The sequence below is a fragment of the Hippocampus zosterae genome, chromosome 4, assembly GCF_025434085.1.
Source record: "Hippocampus zosterae strain Florida chromosome 4, ASM2543408v3, whole genome shotgun sequence".
Lineage (NCBI taxonomy): Eukaryota > Metazoa > Chordata > Actinopteri > Syngnathiformes > Syngnathidae > Hippocampus > Hippocampus zosterae.
This window is the reverse complement of record NC_067454.1, coordinates 13,665,117-13,687,212: the sequence shown is the minus strand read 5'-3', so window position 1 is coordinate 13,687,212 and position 22,096 is coordinate 13,665,117. Positions and strand designations below refer to the sequence as shown.

At 40.5% G+C, this 22,096-nt stretch overlaps 1 protein-coding gene across 2 annotated transcripts in view; it reads left to right on the top strand.

The window, feature by feature from the left end:
* Positions 1–22,096, top strand: part of emc8 (ER membrane protein complex subunit 8) — a 681,399-nt gene that overhangs the window by 267,220 nt on the left and 392,083 nt on the right. The gene's annotated exons all lie outside the window — the stretch shown is intronic.

Genomic DNA, 22,096 nt, shown 5'->3' with positions numbered 1-22,096 from the left:
ACACGATACAGTTTCAGCCTTCCCGAGGTGAACTCCTCAATACCGGTAATCAATCAATTGTTGATTTTCATTACATGTCACCCCAACAGAAAATATACAGTATATTTAAGGTCAAAACAATGTTGAGTAGCCTACGATGAGGAGTTTGTTGCTGACCCTTGGATATACAGTAAACAAATATGTTTGACTTGATTTCATTGCTGAATCACACCACCTTCAGTGAAGAAATCATTTGTGCATTTGCCACTGATGTACGTCGTAGCACCTTGCTGAAAGTACATTCCCCACTGAACACATCCATTGACTCACCCTGTCTGTTCTTTATAGCTACAGTAATGTATTCTTTTTAACTTAGAGAAAAGCAAAAGGAAGGTATGAGTACATAGCCATACACTTCCTCACTTTCAAGGAGTGGCATGATGATGAGCGTGACAAAATGTTTGAAGGCCTCGCTTTGTCAACAATGGAGGAGGATATACCGGTAATCGCAATTCATTTGTCACTTTCAAATTCATCACAAGTGTAAAAATACAGCCTTGAGATCAAAGAAACATTTGCATATACAGCAATCCCTCGTTTATGTTGGGGGTTACGTCCCAGGCCGCCCGGCATGATTTATTAATGTAGCATACATATTACCGTTCCACGCAAACACTGTCAAGAGGCCGATATGCGCTGCAGGTATTATTTCTGTCAACTTGGAGTCGCCGTCCGGTCCACACATTCTGCACTGTGTCTTTTCTCGTGATCACAGGTGACTGGCTGGCTGTTGAAATTACAATCCCTTTCACTAGAGGGCGATATTGTCTCATAAAACACTGGAGTCAGAGCTTCTCCGCTGGCATTTCAGTTCAAAGATCCACTATTAATAGAATGAAGAGGGGACAAATATTTGCCCTGTAATTATTTATTTACGCGCACAAGACACATAGACAAGCAGATTCACTGCAAGGACACCCTGACTTGCTCAATGGATGTTCGTGTTGTTCAGCCTCATTTAGAGTACACTGGTTATAACCAACGATACAATTACACATTCCATAGCCTTTCAGACGTTCCACATTTACATCTGTTCCTACTCAATGTAATCTAAAAAAATACTCAAAATAGAGAGCAAGTGATAAGTACCGTACAACGTGAGAGGATGAGGCCACGGTAAACTTCATGTCCAGTAGAGGGCACACAAGTATTGTAAATATTATGAGACTCCCTCAAGCTCACACAACTACACGCTACATTATCCTGACGAAGTAATCGCGCTTTCTCTGCTGATCACTTCCCTTTTAGTTGAATACAAATTTTTATTGTCATTAATCAACATTCTGTGGTCTTGACAGCCTAATTGCACCAATTGTGTCTCTGAAAGTGTGACCCGAATAGTAATAGGTGATTATTGTCCAATTAAAAAAAAAAAGGATCCTCGCGAGTTTGTCTGTAGTTCAACTTGCCACATGGAGCTCATTTTAAAGGTGCAAGTACAGATGAATAATTCAGCTATAATTAGTGTGTCAACAGTGACTTCCTCCAGTGCAGTGATCTTCTGACATTGAGGAGGCCTGTGGTGAGACTGACACCTCCCTCATGTTTAAATTGGCCTTTCGGAGCAACACACACATTCATACGTGTTTGACGACTTGCTCCGTCATTTGAAACAATTTCAGTGTGCTCAAAGTCAATTAAAATTGTGACATTTCTGGAAATCTTACACAGTCAAAGCAGATGATTGGACTAACAACGCTTGCTTCAAAACACACACACGTCTGTGTGTGTGTGTGTATTTATGTATATATAAAAGGCGAGTAAATAAAGGCCTCATAATACAATTTAAACTACACTGCCATTCTATCCATGACAGTCGCAGTGTGTAAAGTGTGCTACAGATGTGTGGACAAAGTGTAAGTTGTCTTGATATATCTCCCCGCAGTATTGATGGTTGTGATAAAGACACACAATAAGGTCACGCAGCAGGAGATTTGGTCGAGCAGTGTATCCAGTGTTCAGTCAGTTGGTTGACAAATGACAAGTCTTGTCGGGGTGGACAGAAAAGTGAAATAAAACACAGAGTATGAGAATAGGAAGAAGCTAGAGGATTAGAGGTGACCTGCCCCCCGGAGGAGAAGCCGGCCTGTCGCATTTCCTGATTACAACCAATAAGTCTCAATTTCACACAACAACACCAACTACTCATTCGGGGCAGTGTCTGTATTATAGAGCTTGCAGGAGAGATTGAGTTGGTCGCCTTTGGTCCCACTGGGTGTGTAAGACCTCTTGCGCTTGTATAGCCTTTACAGTTTACATCCTCTGTTCATATTGTATGTACTGTAAGCGTAACAGCATGTATTTGGAGAAAAATACTTCTCCTAAGTTGGGGATGAAAAAATGCTTTTTGTATGCTTGATGTGATGTCAGTGTGTCTAACAAGATGTTTTGCTTTTTCTTTGTTTTAAGACAGGAGCAACGAGAAGAGAACTATACACTCCCGGTGCATCTGTATTGACAGTATTGTTTTTAAGGTATTCTATACGTTTGACAGTATCACAAATCGTGTTGTGTTACATTGCGTGTACAGTTGCTTTCTGATGAGGAAAAAAATGTTTTAATTGTTGTATGTCAACCTCCATCTTTGAATCGATTATTGGATTGATCTTAATGGTCCTGCATTGATCAGTGTTTAAATGATTGTCTATGCATCACTAGTTGACACAAATGCAGGTCTGAAGACTAATCTGTCAGGCAGAATCAACTTTTAACACTTGGTCAAGTAAATCATGGCTAAATTACTGGTGAAATTGTTTGCCTTTTCAGCGTCATCAATTAATGTCATTGCTTTGATATGAACTTAATTTTGCTTCACTTGATATTGTTTCCATGTTACCTTTCCTAGGTAGAATCTAAATATCCTTTATGGATTAACTTTTTTTCTCCAATCCATTCATTTTGTAATGCATTCTCCTTTTTTGTTTGTTTGTTTTTTTAGGGCGGCACAGTGGTCGACTGGTTAGCACGTCTGCCTCGCAGTGCGGAGGTGTAGGGTACAATTCCGGCTGCGGCCTTCCTGTGGAGAGTTTGCATGTTCTTTCTGGCCTGCGTGGGTTTTCTCTGGGTACTCCGGTTCCCACCCACATTCCAAAAACCTGCATGGCAGGCAGGCTGGTTGAACACTGTAAATAGTCCCCGGGTGAGTGCGGATGGTTGTTCATCTCTGTGTGCCCTGCGATTGTTTGGCAACCAGTTCAGGGGGTCCTCCACCCACTGCCCGAAGACAGATGGGATAGGCTCCAGCACGCCCGCTAAACCTCGTGAGGATAAGCGGATTAGATCAGGGATGGATGAACTTTTTCTGTTTTATTTCAAGTCAAGTCAACAGTATTTATAGGGCACTTTCAAACAGCCATCGCTGCATACAAAGTGCTGTACATGGAGCAATATCATTTTCCATGGTACATTCAATATTATGTGATATACATTATATATGTACAGTCTTATATTGGTAATATCTAGATTCTTGTTTTTTTTATATTGAAGAGGCATTTTTTGTGAGCACAGCTTGTGTCACATTTGCTCTTATTGAATAAGTACAACAGCCATTCTGTCTTAAACATTTACCTCAGCCGGGTATACATGATGAGTACTTGGTTTATGATTCGTCTTCTTTTTGAAATACTGTACACCTCATTTTAATTCATCTCTAGAGGATGTTTAACTGCTGCCTTCACGCAGTGCCCCCTCCACCCCTCCCCCAACTTCCCAAGTTTTATGCAGATAAGAGTGAATGCTTTCCCGACCCACAATTGGCGGGTGCCCAGTATGCAGGAGTTTATCTGGCACACTTGTCCCTCCCTCTATATTTCACTTCTGGTTGGGCTCTCTCTTACTGATAGCTTTATCACTGCAGAGGGGTCAGATGCTGACACCAGCATAAGGGCCGCTTAAATCGCTCTAAACAACATCTATCATGGACACTATAAAATAAACTTCACAGCATGCACAATACAGCGGCCTCGTGCAAAGAAGTGCTCGTCTATCATAAGATTGCTTGACTTCAGGAAGCCTATTTTTTGATGATATGTACTGTATTGAGAAGTGGAAGGAACCGTTTTCGTTTTTTTTGTTCGCAAGCAGTCTTTATGAGTGATTCCTGACTACAGAGTGCTTGGGAAAGCTCCCACTCAATATAGAAAGTAGTCTTCTTTGGAGGTGACCGAAGGAACGATGGATTATGCCCCTCTGACGGATCAAGGAAGCTTCATAAATCAATTCAAAATGGAAAATCAGAAATTGTTAGAAGAGCAAACGAGAAATGCTGCACATGAGTAGGAGACAGACCATGTCAAGGACTGATCACCAACAAATTGTACACATTCACAGATACCAATCTCTTGCATATGCTGGAATGATATAATTAAGACGAATATATTATTCACTGAGAACCTCCTCGATCCTCCTCAAAATTCAATTTTCTTTCCTTGGCTCCTGCCCCAGCCCTTGAACACAGTATCGTGGAAATCTTTGAAGTAGATTCTGCCAATAAACAAACAATGAACACATAACATAGTTCGTCAAAATGTTTATGTCATTTTATCTACAATAAAGAAACAAACCGAGTTTTGTCTGTCAATTTTGTTGTTGTTGAAGTTACTGAATGAATGACTGGTTCAGACACATATGAGTGTTCCAAAGAGATACAAGTCTGTAATGGCTATGCAAGAGGCAAAATAAGAAGAGTGGTGGTGTTGGATAGAATAAATGATCCGGAAAAGAGTAATTATTGTCTAAATCCATCCCTTAATTTCTTTAAAAGCCAACTGAGAAGTCAGAGCAGCTCAATGCTCATCCACTAAACTTAACACTCTACTATGCCATACAATTTAATTATCAGGACATGATTCATTCACTGAGTGGTCACTCATTCGATGGGACCATTTATTGGCCTTGCCTATTCTATGCAGCTCAAGAATCCGCCTTGGTCAGTAATCACTGGACTGTACAAATGTAATTTAGCTACTTGATTGAGGAAGCGCTTGCTAATTAAGAGTTTTTGTAACGTAGTGCATGGTCATTCTGCCTGGCTATTCATCAGAAACGATGTGATGATTAGTCCTTAAAAAAATGGAAGAGCTGCTTACATACTGGAAAAAAAGATGCATGCATCTGCTTAAAGTTGAGCTTTAAAGTGTTACAAAATTAATATTACACTTACAATCCAATCCATTTTGGGGAATCTCACTGTAGACACAATCAAGACAAATTCCATGAACGAAAATGAAACACAATAAAGTTGTTGTGCAAAGGAGCGAGGGAGAATTTGTCTCACCACCACAGCTCTGATTCTATTTACGGCTTTTAACAGAAATCTGATTAACGGAGACATTTTAAGCAGACCTGGAGGAAGGGGAGGGGTGAAGAATGGTAGAGGGGAAGGACCGCTTTCATTAAATAAGCAATCGATGCCAGCGCTCCTCTGAGAGCGATGCGCACCAATAAAGGAATAAAACAAAATGAAATAAAGGAACCGTTTCATGTTTATCTACACTGCTCGAGGGTTAAGTGCACTATCGATGGGACATCACTTTACACAGTGGGAAATTTTTTTTCCCCTGATCGTGGCTGCCTGAGTAGCTTTCTAATACACTAGTGACAAGCATATATGAATTACAAGATAACCGTCCATTTTTTTCCATTAGCAGCGGGGGATGATTTTCAGGATCAGAACACGCACGCACGCACACACGTGATGATCTGGGTTGTCAAATCAGCAGCTCACTGCAATAAAGACATCATCCTCGGGGTCAGCGCTGCAAAACAAGTGGAAATTATGCAACACCTTCTCAGAAATGAACCTGAGGCGGGTGGCCTGAGGGGCTGCAGAGGGGGCCATCATTTCCCCCAACAGATAGAGCCAATCAAGCCTGCATTATAGCCCCATTAGATGAGGCTATTGCCCTGAATGATTGGCCAACCACCAACATGGTCTCACATCGCAGCCATGCAAAAGCAATAAACATAATTAATTTCAGAATTAGAGGTCAGTATACGAGGCATCCAAAATAAATACCGATGGTAGAGCTGCGTTTGCAAGGTACATGTATTTTTAGGAGCAATATTGCGGTCGAGGTGGTCATAAAAGGTTACCGAGGGGTTCCGGATTCAGCCGAGTAGCACAATTGACAGATGCACCAGAGGACCGTGAAGTTCTGCCTAGTAATTCACCTGCTTCAGCACTTTTGGTGTGGAGGGGAGCAGGACTAGTGGTGATGATAACGCTGCTGATTAAACAATAACGCAAGTGGGAACAAAATTATCTAATCTCAGAGGCCGCAGCTCAAAGGAGGATTCGCTGTACGTTGTAATGTGACCGTTTTTGTTTTTTGCTTTGAATGTCCCATTATGCTGCTTTCTAATTTGTCCCCATGTTCTCTTTGAAAGTAGCAGTCAGGAATAACCTTTTTTTTGTGTGTGTGTGTGTGTGTGTTCCAGGCTCCTCCTGCAGTTGTAAGGTTGAATTTAAATCCACTGCTCAAAAGACAGCTGGGATAGGCTCCAGCATGCCCCGTGACCCTTGAGGGGATAAGTGGATCCGAAAATGGATGGATAGACGGATGGATCATTTAAAATGTTTTATATATTTGATGGAAAAACAATGAAATAGAAGGGGGCACACACTACAATCAACCATTAACATCAACATATAGTGCATAATTACTGTACATTTTTAAAATCAGACTCCACACTTCCACGATTCCCCCCGGGGAACGTCAGAGGAAAATGATTTCCCGATTTACATACATCTTTTTGAAATTTTGCCTCAGGGGACACAGTTCTGTCTAGGAATCATTCACTCCTGACAGGGATTTGGCTGTTGGCTCCTTGAATGACAAAAGGAGCAAAGAATCACCTCAGTAGTAAGAGGCACATGAAACAGAGTGGCATCAGTTTGCAACAAGCTTTATGTTTCATTTGTGATCGTTAGTGTTAAATTTCTTATTGAATAAAATTAATGGACTTTTCTTAATGTCCTAATGATCATATGACCCAAGATGTCTGGGGCTTTATGCCCTGGCAAGGTAACCCGTGGTGAAGCCCCAGACCAAGAAAGGTACATTGATCGACCCACTAATATGATTATCATGTGAACATCATTCTCTCTTGCCTGAAAGTGGGTCGCTGGGGCCCCCCTCTGGAGCCAAGGTGGAGATGAGGCTTGAAGGCAAGCACCTGGCTGTCGTGCCTGCACTCACGGGGCCCAACCAAACACGGTAGCTTGCTTCCCATAGGAATAGCCATAGTGATACACATAGCTTATGCTCTGGTGCCAGTCCTCTTGAGAGGGGTTGGACTCTCTTCCACTCTGGAGTTGCCATACACAAAGAAGGGCTCCGAGCAGGTGTGGGCATAATTATTGACTCCCTGGCTCGGTGCCTGTACGTTGGGGTTCACCCCAGTGGACGAGATGGTGGCCTCCTTTCGGCTAAGGGGGGAGGGCCGGGCCCTCGCTGATATTTGTGCTCATAAAAACCAAAATGAGCTGCAATGTTAACATTAGTTTCTCAAACAATGATGTCATCTTTTTTGGCCAAATTGTAGATATCGGAGTAGTGGATATTTGTGTTTCTGCATGTGATAATGCATCAGATCTCTATTGATGCTCACTTTCAGTGTGAGTGTGTGTGTGAATGATGGAGAAGAGAAGACGAGACCAACGCTGGCATGTACAAGCTATGATAGAGCTGGAAAAAAACCCCCAGTTCAGCATGGTAAGCAATATTCTGCAACTACATCTCTGATCAGTGAAGTATTTTAAGAAAGCTATGGACAGACATGTTAATATTAGCATATGTAAGGACTGTTTTAAGGGTTAAAAATGCATCATGGTTATCCTTTCAAGTTAATGCTGTTCAACCTAATGCAAAGTACACTGAAAGCCAAACACCAACCCTTAAGTCAAAAATTTCCATTATAATTTGTCATTGGCCAAGCTGGGGCAGCAATTGATTCTTCATTTCCGAAATACTTAGGTACTTGATTGATACAGCTGATCTCTTTGTGTACACTGACAGCGTGCTTGGGCGTGAATTATGTAATGGAGAGTCGGCAGGAAAAGTTTGACAACTTGAGTGGCCGCCACACTGATGGTCTTGGTTTTCTTTAGGTTCAGCCACATATGGGAGGCTCAGCACCTTCATCTTAATTTCATATAATGAGCCCCAAGGAAATTTTTATCCATGCGATGATTTGGCCTGCAGCGCATGGCTTTGAGCACTCACATCCAGCCACAAGCTTAGTGGACCTGCTCCTCCTGAGGTAGATGTGGATTCAGTAACTGCTTACTCTCTTATAGTCTGCTCAAGACTGGATTCCCCCCCCCCCCCCCCCCCATAAGCACCCCCACACACACATTTTCCCCCTGCTGTTATGTATAAATGACTTGGACATCACCGATGTAAACTGGGAGGTGTGTAGTTTCATTCCTAATAATCAGTTTGTCAGTCTATTTTGTGAAGACAGCAGTATAATGGGAAGAATTAAACGTTTTTTTGACACACTTTGTGACTTTTGGGTGGGTATTGCACTGCTCCTTCTGGTGTGTGCATCTTAGCCAACTGGGGACAGCATTATGCAGATATACATGGAGACGACGCTCACATCTCAGAGGATAAGAAAAAAATATATGCCTGTGAGTGTTGCGATATTATGGTGATTTGAAGTTATCAATTCAGATGCTTTTTGCCTTTTTCTGTCAGCAAAATTCATTTTTGGGCCATGTTTTTCAGGGTCAGGACCGAACCGAAGAATGTTTTTGGATTCCAGAAATGCAGGCTCATACAAAGCGCGATAAAAATAGTTATATACAGAAAAGCACACCAACAACATACAAACAGGAATCGGTGGTCACAATGACCAGGGAAAAACAATGCATAAACAAAATTGCATGCAAAAGGCAAGATTCTAGGAAACATCAAGAATAAACAAATGAAATGTCAAGAAGTAAATAACGTAAAGATCAGGAGCAATAAGGAAAAAAAAAATACTTACAAACTTACTTTCTCGAAAACACCACTTGAAGCAACAGCGAGCAAGGTCAATAATCCAACAAGACACTGTGTGTCTTGGCAGTGTTTAAATACATGGCAGGCTAGATTGGTAAATGCGGAACAGGTGTGCCTGCCGGAGAGAAACACCCTCCACTCCAGCTGTGGCTGAAAACAAAGCAAACAGACAGACCTGATAATGTTAATACTGTAATAATTTTCTGATTTAGATTAACTATTTTATCCAAGGAAGTAAGACTATAGATGATAGTAGTAAAAGATTAAACTCAACTATCTTTTCGAATCACATTTTGTAAAGTGTAATCCATAATATAGACTACTATTTCCTTTGCTATTCCTATTGCAAAGCAAACTGTATAATATACCATAAACATATAGAATAGTCACACCCTAAGATACTCTCTGTCAATTACCACAAATCCAGAAAGCCAAAGCAGCAGCAACAAGGTGCATGCATATTGTTCCATTCTCCAAGAACATTGAACATTCCCAAACTGCATTATTGGGTTTTAGCCGCCCCCCGCCCCCGGGAATTCATATAGCAGAGGTGAGAATAGCGAAATACAAATACTTCGTTTCTGTATTTATGTATTTTTGTCAGGTATTATGGAAGAAAAATCACATTTAACAAGCACACACCACAGCATTATCAATTACGATGATCATTTCTCGAGAGACTTTGAATAATCCTTTGCTGACTCTTATCGGAAAGAGATAAAAAAATGTGTATATTTGGCCTGATTATCGGTATGTGTGAACCCCATTTAGGACTTAATCATGAGATTGAAAAGAGTAAAATGTTTTCAATATCTGTATTTTTGACCGTTTAGATTTCTGGTTCATTCTGAAGTGTCATTATTAATTGAGTGGAAAACAGACTCCCATACCAGGGAATTTGTTTTGAGGTTAAGTTTTATGATGTTTTGTTTTATATATGAAAAAGAAGAAAATATAATTTAAGGTAGAACATGTGGAGCAAATTGCATCGCATTTCCTGTCTTGTAGTATGCCTTTTTTGAAAAAAGAAATGTTTGGCATTTAATTTAACTACTCTAAATTATATGAAAATGTGAAGAAATCTCAAACTTTTAGGGATCTATATCATTAAAAAAAAGTATATGTAATATTTTTTCCAGCAACACAAATTCAGAATACTGTGTATCTTCTATAACGACACATATATGAAACAGTCAAAATTGACAAAACTGAAAACTTAAAACCATAACATTTGACAAATGAAGTGCAAAATCCAACCCTTAATAAATGTGTGTCTTAGTTTGTTTTTATTTCTGACAATAATTCCCCAAACACTCTCCAATTTAACCACAATCTCCCCTTGTTGAATATTCTCAAAGAATGCAAATGAACCACTTAGTAACCACATCAATTGCCCACCCGACCTCTTATCAACCCCTTTATTTTGTTTGCAAAACACTCGTTAAAGAGTCCTGTAAAATAATAATAAAAAATTATAATAAATGAATCAAGGCGGGGGAGACTTAGGTGGGATGTGTGTTATGGTTCGCTGTGGAACCAATTAGTACTCAATGCCCATCCTCCTCTGGGACCACTAAAGAGAGCAAGAGGCCGAGGCTGAATACAATAACCAGACACCGTTTACATCTCTGTGTTAATATAATATTAATCTGGTATTGTTCAGGCCTGCTCAAATTCATCATGAAGACAACGCAGACATGTAGTGTATGATGAACTCTCAGAATATGGTTTCAATGGTGAAAACAGGGGCAGCCCGGTAGTCCAGTGGTTAGCACGTCGGCTTCACAGTGCAGAGGTACCGGGTTCGATTCCAGCTCCGGCCTCCCTGTGTGGAGTTTGCATGTTCTCCCCGGGCCTGCGTGGGTTTTCTCCGGGTGCTCCGGTTTCCTCCCACATTCCAAAAATATGCGTGGCAGGCTGATTGCACACTATAAATTGTCCCTAGGTGTGAGTGTGAGCGTGGATGGTTGTTCGTCTCTGTGTGCCCTGCGATTGGTTGGCAACTTATTCAGGGTGTACCCCGCCTACTGCCCGGAGACAGCTGGGATAGGCTCCAGCACCCCCCGCGACCCTAGGGAGGATCAAGCGGTTTGGAAAATGAATGGATATATATATATATATATATATATATATATATATATATATATATATATATATATATATATATATATATATATATATATATATATATATATATATATATATATATATATATATATATATATATATAAATTGATGTCAGAATATTGTTCCATTGGGATATTGGTCATCTGGCTGTGTACGTGATTTTAGTAAGGTAACTTTTTCATTATTGTTTGAAAAATGCTTTTAACCCGTCCGTTCAGGCACAAATAATGATAACCTGTAACCTGGTAACATGATAGTCCACTGTGGTAAACATTCTCCCTATAAGGGTTAAATGTCGTTTAACTCACTGTATGAATATATACAAACACAGCTGCTTTCCATGCTGGCTTCCTTGCTGGCTTTTGCTAATTGTAAGGGGGGGGGGGGGGGGGTGGAGAATCAAATTAGGCCCAATTTTCAATAAATGGGTCTAAATAAATCTGTCACCTCAAATGCGCACAGGTTGACAGATCTGCAAAGAATATACGGTAAGTTGGTTGACTATACAAATGTGTCTACAGTATATCCAAATGAGTTGATCCCAAAGCACCGTTACATTTTTTTTTAACGCTGTCATGCACCCTATAACCTGATAACATGGCAAGCTGTCCACTGGAGTAACCTCTCTCCCTGATAGGGTTAAAAATACTGAGCAGAAACAAAACACTTTTATTAACAATACTGTACTTTCAAATGTATTTTATACTCAAATTAATTTGCTCCAAACCAATCCACAGTCCTTAAAAAAATATACAATCTGTAGCTATATTTATCTCAGTATACTGTCACACACAAAACCAAGAGATGTAATGCCAAGAAAAAGAAAAAAAACAAAAAGAAACTCGGATAAGAACAACCAAGTGAATGCTCACACAGCATCTATTTCATGGATGCTCCAAAGTGCTTTGGCAAGTGTAAAGTGTTTTTCCTTCTATATACGCTCTTGGCTTGTTAAAAAAGTGGGGGGAAAAAAAGAGAAAATAAACAGTTGACCCGCGACTGTATGTTTCCTTTCCTACAACTTCGTTAGCTGCACCCGAACATTGCAAGTCACTCGCCATTCATGATATTCCTTTCTTCTTTGCTGCTTCTGCTTCAAAAGTGCTGCCGTTTCAAAGACGGCGCCATATGTGTACTTTCCGCACTTTGGAATATGTCATATATTTATTTCAGCGGTAATCACTCACACACCGAGGCGACAAAGTACTGACTGAGAGAACGGCGCAAAGAGATGTTTGAAAACGTATGGATGATTAATTACCTGCAGCTACTGGAAGGAAATACCAAACTTGTAGACTACCAAAACGAGTTGTTTCCTCTCCACCGTAGGAATAATTGAAATTTGATTAAAAGGGGAACAGATTTTTTTTTTGCCTTGTCAGCAGTTACATCTCAGAGTGAAATGCAAAAATATCCTGCCCCCTCCTTGAATATTGTAAAATGTCCATCAGAGCTTGTGAAGGAGGCCGTTTTGCCAGGGTCATTTGCCAAAGGACACGGCGCAAAGTCATTACTGCTGTTCCCTTTACCTGTAACCTCCAATAAATGCATATTACGCCCAGTGAGGGCCAGTCAATCAATTGCCGCCGCACAATTACAATCTATCAACAAGGCTGTCAAGTCGAGCAGATCCCCAGGCTGGAGTTGGTAATGATGAGTTCAAACACCTGAAAAAGGTCTTTCAAGTCCCCTTTTACTTTCTGTGCGTGCGTGTGTGCGTGTGTGTGTCTTTTCCCCCTCCTCCAGTGGATTGGAGGAGAGGGAAAAGATGACTCAAGTGAGTGGGAAACACAGGGGTGGGGAGGTGAATATGAATATAAAACGGAAGCGGTGTGGGAAGCCATTTTACAAGCACTAACACCTTCGTGTTAAGTATTTAAAATAACATCATATTATTATAATCGTTTTCCTCAGAACAAACTGGAAAATACAGCGCAAAAACGAACCCATTTTGAAACATGGCCGAGTCATTTTCATGACACACATTCATGCTCGTCACATCTCATTAGAGTGGCTGAAAACAGGAATAGACACTTTTGATGCAGACTAAATTGTACGCTAATATTTTTACCCCACTCTTTGTCATTAATTCTATTTACAGTACCTTTTGCTTGAAATAAATAAGGTATTGTACATATTTATTTATTCAAAGTATACAGTATATTGTGGCAAGTGCGATGGTGATTTAGAGTATTTATCAAAAACATTTAATCTGCCTTTTTTTTTAAAATTGGTGTCATTTGCATCCCGAGAAAATTAAACGTCTAAATGCACAATAAGATTATCTGCAAAATATATGTTTATCATGCAAATTGTCTTGAACCTTGATCTGATTGCATGTATAGTAAATAAAATACTTTAATAGTATAATTCGATTTTTAATTTCGATTCGATTATAAAATATAAAAATGGAAACCTCTTGGAATTATGTTATTTTTCTTTACATATTTTATTGTAAACAACCTATGACAGTCCTGTTGCTCCAATGAGGACAATAAAATGTCTAAAGTTGCCTGAGATAGGCCAATACACACTGAGTCATTCACTGTGCACATTTGCAGATTTCAAATTGAAAAAAATAATGCGATTCCAATTTAATTTAGGAGGGTGGCAATAAGCAAATGGCACTGGTTTGGTGGAATGGCCTTTAAAAAATAGTTTTTAACATCTTAAAAGTCATTAATTAATTATGTATATACCTGACATTTTATTTTCATCCTGGTAATTATTAAATTAAGAATAAATGAACTCAACTATATAATTGTACTGAGTAACTCGGGGGGGGGGGGGGGGGAATGGGATTTTGTCAAACGGCTCCCTTTCTCTTTCTTTGCTGTCAAAAACACAAACAAAACAAACACATAAACAAAAAACAAATAAAGACATATTTGTGGCTGAGAAGGTTTGCACTGATATGAACTCACTGTGGTTACTTTGGTAGTGGGAGGATGTGAAGATCTTGAGGCCAACTTTTTGTACTGAACATTTGGTATCGTGAAAATGGCCGTACAGGATATGCGTATGTTGGGTGGAGGAGGAATTTTTCTTCTTTTGGAATAACAGCAGCCCACCTAACATTGGCAAGTCTTCAAGAAAACTCCAGTCCATTTGTAAATCTTTACTTCCTGTCCCATACCCACAAGAAAATATCAGACGGCACACTCCGCGCCCCTACTTTGAAACCCAGCCCTGTAAATTCCCTAGTTAGTTTTTGCAATGACCCAAACTACGCAGGATAGCAATGCTAAACAAATAAATGTCTGGCTCGGTCGGTGGGTGGAGGTGTAGGACTTCAGGAAATGGTTTACTTTGGGGTCTGAGTGCTTCCAGGTTGTCTTTGCCTGTGATGGATCAGTGAGCGTTGGAATGTGCAAATGGTGATGTGAAGTGTGGCTCTGATTTCGGATGGATTAATGGCCCAGACCACCACATTCAGGTGGCTTCAATCACTGCCTACTCAATCTACAGTAGATGGGTTCACCGGACCCCACCCGTGCGTTTAAGTTTGGAGGTTGACGATCGTGTGGCTGGTGTCGTCCATCTTTTCACTGGAGACCATAAAATTGTTGATTTAATCCAATTATGTACAACCCCTTGGAATTTTCACTTTAATACAATCTTAAGAAGCAGCCCGGTGGGTCAGCGTTTGGCGCATCGACCTCACAGTGCAGAGGTCGTGGGGTCGATTCCCGCTCCGGCCTTCCCGTGTGGAGTTTGCATGTTCTCCCCGGGCCTGCGTGGGTTTTCTCCGGGTACTCCGGTTTCCTCCCACATTCCAAAAACATGCATGGCAGGCTGATAGAACACTCAAAATTGTCCCGAGGTGTAAGTGTGAGCGCGGATGGTTGTTCGTCTCTATGTGCCCTGCGATTGGCTGGCAATCGGTTCAGGGTGTCCCCTCGCCTACTGCCTGAAGACGGCTGGGATAGGCTCCAGCACCCACCACGAAGCTTGTGAGAATAAAGCGGATCGGAAAATGGATGGATGGATAATCTTAAGGTTCAATGAGGTACCGGTAAGTTAAGAATCAACAGTGGGAGGTCGGTAATCGAGATCTGATTAATACAAATAAAGAAGCCCACTTTGGCGAGCAATGAATGATGACTTCTTCATTTCACTCTTTGATATTTAAAAAAAAAAATCACGTGACAGGGCATATCATTTGAGACAACATGATAAATGATGTGGTTTTTGGCCTTTTGTGCCTTTTTATGTCATATTTTTTGACAAGCCTCTTGAAGAAGAATCTTTGGGGTAGATTCATCTTCGAGAAGAGTTATGTAAAGTATGGCCCAGCAGACACACATAGATAATCCGTCTGATTTTGTCCTTCCCAACCATGGACGATAAGCGGCAGACTATTTTATGTTTTGTAAAATTATCATGTAAGATTATCCCATGGTTTAAGGTGTGCGAAGAGTGAATTTGTCCCGCTAATGTTCAACATTGACAGCTAAACAGTATCAGGTGTGTAGAGGAAAGCCGACATTCCTTTTTTTATTTTTACATATCGGTACATTTTTTTTTCTCAAATCATCTCTGTTTGTTTTCTTGAATACATAAACACAGACAGTTAGTCGCATGTTGCGGTTTGTACGGTCTATTAGCTTAAAATGATACTTCTGCTAGAATGAATGCAATTCATTTACAAGAGGAAATTATGTTACTTTTTTAATGGTGATAAGATAAAACAGACTAAATGGCTTATACAAAGTTACAATTTGAAAAACACCGGCCTGGATTTATTATACATGAGATATATTTAGTACGCACTGTATGTGAGTGTCTTTGCAGGAATTTCTGAGTTTGTGGTTATTTTGCATGCGTAAAATCGCAGGTGTTTTTTTTTTTTCAATACTTCATGAGGGTATGAACAAGCACACATATTTATTGTTTTCGACGGTGAGCCGTGATCTGCCGGAAGATTCAAGAGAAAAAAAAAATATCCTGTTTACAAGTTAATCCACATTTTATTATGGCTGCTCAGCCGGTGAGGTGTAGATTAAAAAACATGTTTGAGCAGGTTCATGAATCAATTATATTAAAGGAGAGATTAGTTTGCCTCTGAGATTAATTGTGGACTATCTTATGCTGATTCAAATACATGTAGGATGAGGGTAGAGGCGGTTGGGGGGGTGGGGTACATGTTGCCCTGGTGGCTCACATATCATGCGCTTTCTTGATGAAGACAATGTCATACATGTAGACAGCAGTAATCTGGTCTGCACTTTATTGCTGTCACTTTATGTCCTTGGATGCAAAAATGCAATCAATCATATATGAACAAATCTATTCCTTTAATCATTAATCCATCCCTCGCTGAGGAAACTCCCTGTTGGAATCAAAGTCTGGTCGTTTGTTCACACTTGTTTGAATTCAAGGTAACTCAAGAAGTTAAGCATTCAAACCCTGGCAAGTCCCAAACAAGGGCTTGTTGAGACCTTTTAGAGCTGTCGTCGTGTAAAGTGCTGAAAACCAAAAAATCTTATTGCTGGATGCCACATCATTGTGTGACGGCACAAAAAGTCGCGTCAAAAAGATGCAAATGTACAACCTTTCAGTGCCTGTCCTGATAGCACCATCACTAATTGAAGATCTATTCTGGTGAAAAAATGCTCCTGTGATTATCACATTCACTGACCACATATTTCAAGTGCTATTTTAAAAACATTCACTTATTTGCCTTTTGGTGGGAGCGCTGACATCTTTGTTTGGTTAGTTTTTAAAAACCCTGTTTTGATATTTCGCATTGAGGCACCTGAATTCCCTTTGGGGTGTTGTTTGCGTTGAGTCATTGTTTGCTATTTCAACAATGACTGCAGCACCCGTGCGATCAAAGCTCATATTTGAATTGTTATGACAGCCGCTTTAGGAGATGAGCCAACTTAATCATCCTAAGCAAGCCAAGCCACTGGACATGCCTTTTTTGAAAATACGAGCAACTTAACTCTAGAAACGATAGCAAACTACGACCCTTAGAAAGGTCCGGTCAGTTTCACTTGAAATAAACCGCACACATTGAATCATGTACATATCCATCGCACTCTCTTCCAAACCCACCCAAAATAAACCTGCTCTCAAACCTCTCTTGAGGATTTGTCAGTTGGCAGCGTACAGACCACACACAGACACACGCGCACACGCACAAATACACATGGGCTCACACCTACAAGCTCCAGCAAACACAGGCACCCACGCACACAGACCCACTCTAATTTAATATCTATAACAACATAACCTTGAAGGATAAAATGCAGGACTCATTTAAATGCTAATTTGTTTGTTAACATAACATCGAAATTCTGTGTGGGACAGGTGACGGAACTAGCCTGTCACTTGATATGTATATTTTATTCTGCTTTGCTATTTTTTTTATTGAGACTTTGATTATGATAATATAAAACACTAAATAAAACATTAATATAGACAGGAAAGATTTGAGTAACATCTTTTATGCATTCAGGTGCTTATTACCAGGCAGGAAATAAGAATGACGGGCCAGCTGTAGATGTGACACTGATGGGCCAAATCATATTAGTTTTTTCCCCAAATACACTTTAACCTCAAAGTCATAGCACGGACTTCGAACACCTTGGGTGTTGGAGCCTATCACAGCCGTCTTCGTAAAGTAGGCGGGGGACACCCTGAACCATTTGCCAGCCAATCGCAGGGCACACAGATACGAACAACCATCCACGCTCACACCTAGAAACAATTTTGAGTGTTCAATCAGCCTACCATTAATGTTTTTGAAACCGGAGTACCCGGAGAAAACCCACGGAGGACCGGGGAGAACGTGCAAACTCCACACAGGAAGGCCGGAGCCGTGATCAAACCGACGACCTCTGCACTGTGAGGTCGATGCGCTAACCATCGGCCCACCGGGACGCCAGATTTTGATTAATTCAAGTCAAGATATTTTGTCAAGGTTGAATCGAGGCAACAATCTTACTTTCATTCTAAAGCTTACTCTTTAGTTTTCTTCGTTGAACGAAAAAGTTTTGTGTTCGGATGAGCAGCCACAAAAACTGCGAGCGGTACCTTGTTTAGCAAGCTACTAAGAATTCAGACATTTTAAATGTCGGTTATACTTGAGAGAATGGTAACGACATAAAAGGAAAGCCTCAACGTCCTTGCAATCATCACTCAGAAATGCAAACCAAAATGCAGTTATCGGGTCTCGTGCGCATGCATGCAATGTACTACTTTCTTGTCCTACTGAGAAAGTTTATCGTTGGGACAAGTAAATTACTTGTTAGGAGAAAGTTTATTACGCTGAGACATTTGTTTCGCCCCACATCATTTTTGGGGCTCCGTAAAATCTTCATATTTTATGTATTTCGTTTTTCTCGCCAAATATGTTAGAGAAGAAAAACAAGGTTGACAGGTTAGCACGTCACCTTCACAGTGCGGAGGTGCAGGGTTTGATTCCGGCTCCGGCCTTCCATTGTGGAGGTTGCCTGTTCTCCCCGTGGCTGCGTGGGTTTTCTCCGGGTACTCCAGTTTCCTCCCACATTCCAAAAATATGCATGGTAGGTTAACCGAACATTTTAATTTGTCCCTAGGTGTGATTGTGAGCGCAAGTGGTTGTTCACCTGTGTGTGCCCTGCGATTGGCTGGCGACCAGTTCAGGGTCTCCCCCGCCTACTGCCCGAAGACAGCCGGGATAGGCTCCAGCACCACTCTTGTTTGTGTGTGTGTCTGTGTATATATATATATATATATATATATATATATATATATATATATATATATATATATATATATATATATATATATATATATATATATATATATATATATATATATATATATATATATATATATATATATATATATATATATATATATATATATATATATATATATATATATATATATATATATATATATATATGCATATATGTATAGCGGCTGGATAGCTCAGTTGGTAAGGCATCGGTTTGGCATACGGGAGACGGTGTTTCGAATCCCGCTTGGGGCAAAAAAATGAGCACATAACACCATCCAGTGTGGGTCCTTGGGCAAGATCCTTCACGCTATTGCCTACCTCATACAATGATGAGAGACAATAAAACGAATGACATGCCGGCTCAGACGTCGCCCGGCCAAACAAGGTCTGCGTCAGGTGCTGGGGAACCAGAGCACCTTGATGAAAAATGGGATACTGCGCAGAACCCTCAAGCTTCCTGGCCTCTGGTAGAGGACCCGAGCTGAATGAGGGACGGACACCACCCGAGGGGTGAGATGAGGATTTATATATATATATATAAACCGTTGTGTGGGTGATGATATCAGATATGTCGAGCTATAAAGTAGTCGATATGAAACAAAGCGCAAATGAAAAAAAAAAACAGGTTGTTGTTTTTTCCTGCTTCAAACTGACATCTACTTTATTGTCTCAAAATGAAGCCAGTGTATCACGGTCTCACGGTGAGTTACAGGCTTTTTAATCACTGGTGGCACAAATGATCAATTCGAGTATTGTCCCGTGCTTTTTTGCAATTAAGTGTCAGTTCAACCCTTACTCTTTCTCCCCATTTGTCTCTCGATCGAAAAAGCTCAAGGGACATAGAGCCATTCAGTGTGCTCTCGTCAATGGCTGGAACCAGCTATGAGGTTTCCACTTCTGGACTGATAAGATATTGTAGTATATGTTCTCAACAGACAGGAAGACTGGACTGTCACGCGGTTTATTGATCCGTACAGTAAAACGGTGGGGATTTGACTCAGCGCTCCATCATGAACTGTGTACAATTATGAACTACTGTTTGCTTTCTATCATGCAGTTTTCAATGTAACATTACATTTAGCAAAGATGGTGAGTTTGTTCGTAACCTTTCCAACTGCTACCTAGTGAGAAGGTTTCTAGAACGATGCTTTGTAATTTGAATTGAACAGAATGTCCGAAAAGTAAGTGCGGGTAATTTCAGAACTGCGGGAGCTTTTCTGTCCTTTTGTTGACATTTTAAATAATCTATGGACATAACTTGGAAACATGATATTATATATCATGATATATTATAAACATGATAGCTGTCGTCACACTAAATGTAAATTTAAGCTGCAGTAAAAGTGAAAAAGAAATCAGTCAAACATCATTGTTTGCCAGCAAGCTTAATGCACACAATGCAAAAGAAGAAAAGGTTGAGAACAATTCTTTGACCATAATTTTAAAGAGTCTAAAATCTCTGACTGTGAGTAAATTTTGAATATCTTCTGATTTCCTTAGTCCTCCATAAAAGCAGACAAAAGATCTTTGCATTTTCAGAAAAAGAAGACAACAATGAAGACTGGACTTGACAAAAACCTGATCACCATTTTTGCCCATTTTCGGACATGTTGCGACTATAACCCTAAGTAGACATTCCTAAACTTCAAGAGGGCCAGTAGCCAATTTGAAATCCACTCAGGCCTGCAAAAACCTTATATCCCAACCCAGATCATGAAACATGGGGTTTGTGTGTACCCGATGATGTCAGCAATACTAGGAACGCACCAAACATTTTAAAGGCAGCGAGCATGGTCGTGGCTGAGCCTGGCAGGACATTGCTACTCATTACGGTTGCCTGCCTTCAGAAATCGGATACTTTTTATTTGGCAGGGGTTCCCCCTATGGGCATTGAGCCAGCATGTCAATATGGGCAAGCGTTCTGGAAAACATGAGGCAGCGTGATTATGATATCGCTTACCACATCTCATCAAAGACCCATAAATTCTGAGAATGAGTCCATAGCAGCCATGGAAATACTGAGGCCCTGTCACTGAAGGGTCCATCCAGCAAGAGAATGGGGCTGTGTTTCTTGGCCCGTGGTAGTCATTTTGCGTTATTTGGCTGTTTAAGTGGGCAAATGTGTGTTTATGCATGTGTGAATGTTAGTGGAGATTAAGATACATACGCATGGTTATTTTTAGGCGTACGTGTGTGGTCCAACTGGTACGTGCTCGCCCTCACGCTTGCGTGTTTGTATGACTTTCTGTACCACAGGCTATAATGCTCTTGTACCCAGAACAGGTCATACGCTGGTTTCCTATCTGAATGAATGGGCCCTCTTCACAAGATGTGAAAGCCTGACCGAGTGGTGTGGACGAGCCTCCTCTTGAGCTAAGCCATGCGTCAATGTCGCCTGCGATACACTTAACCATATGTCGGCTGGTGGGTCTCTTAAACTGAAGACTTTGCCTCGTCACAGTGGCAGAACATTTTCATCATTGCACATTAGGAGGCTCCCTGTGCAACATAGCATACAATGGGAGTAAAGGGACGGGCTGGGGTAGGGGGAGGGGAAGCTCCCCACAAGCTGTTGCCATTTATCATGGCTGAAGTGTTAAGTTGGGTAGTAGGATGAAGGGTCTTGACTGAGAAAACAGTGATGTATTGAAGTCATTTTGTCCTCTGGAGCTAACTTAGTTCATGGTGTGAGTACTGAAGCAATAATTACACTAGCATTGGTATCTAAAGTAAGCCAAGCATGAGGAAGTTTATCTCAGATTTTTCCCTCAACTTAATATTTAAGAGTACTTCCACTTCACTATCTGTGTGCAAGTCACATTTTTCGTTAAATGTATACAAGTATCAAAAGCAGAAGGGTAAACAGTGATGCTAGCATTAGCAATAGCATTTTAAATAAGAAACTGTTCTTAATAGCACTTAAACAAAGACTCAATAACTAAATGTTTGAATCACTATAATAGACATTACTTTTTTATCATTTAAGATAAGATAAGATAAGATGTCCTTTATTTAAAAGCACAACCAACTTTTGTCAAACTTTGTTGGTGGGTGAAGTTACGTATGCGGAAGTACATGCTCGATTGGTCACCAGCTAATCGCGTGATACATATTGACAAACAAACAGTCACATGCAACATGGTTTTGGAATGTTGGAGCAAATCTCAGTACCAACGTTATGCCCAGGAAA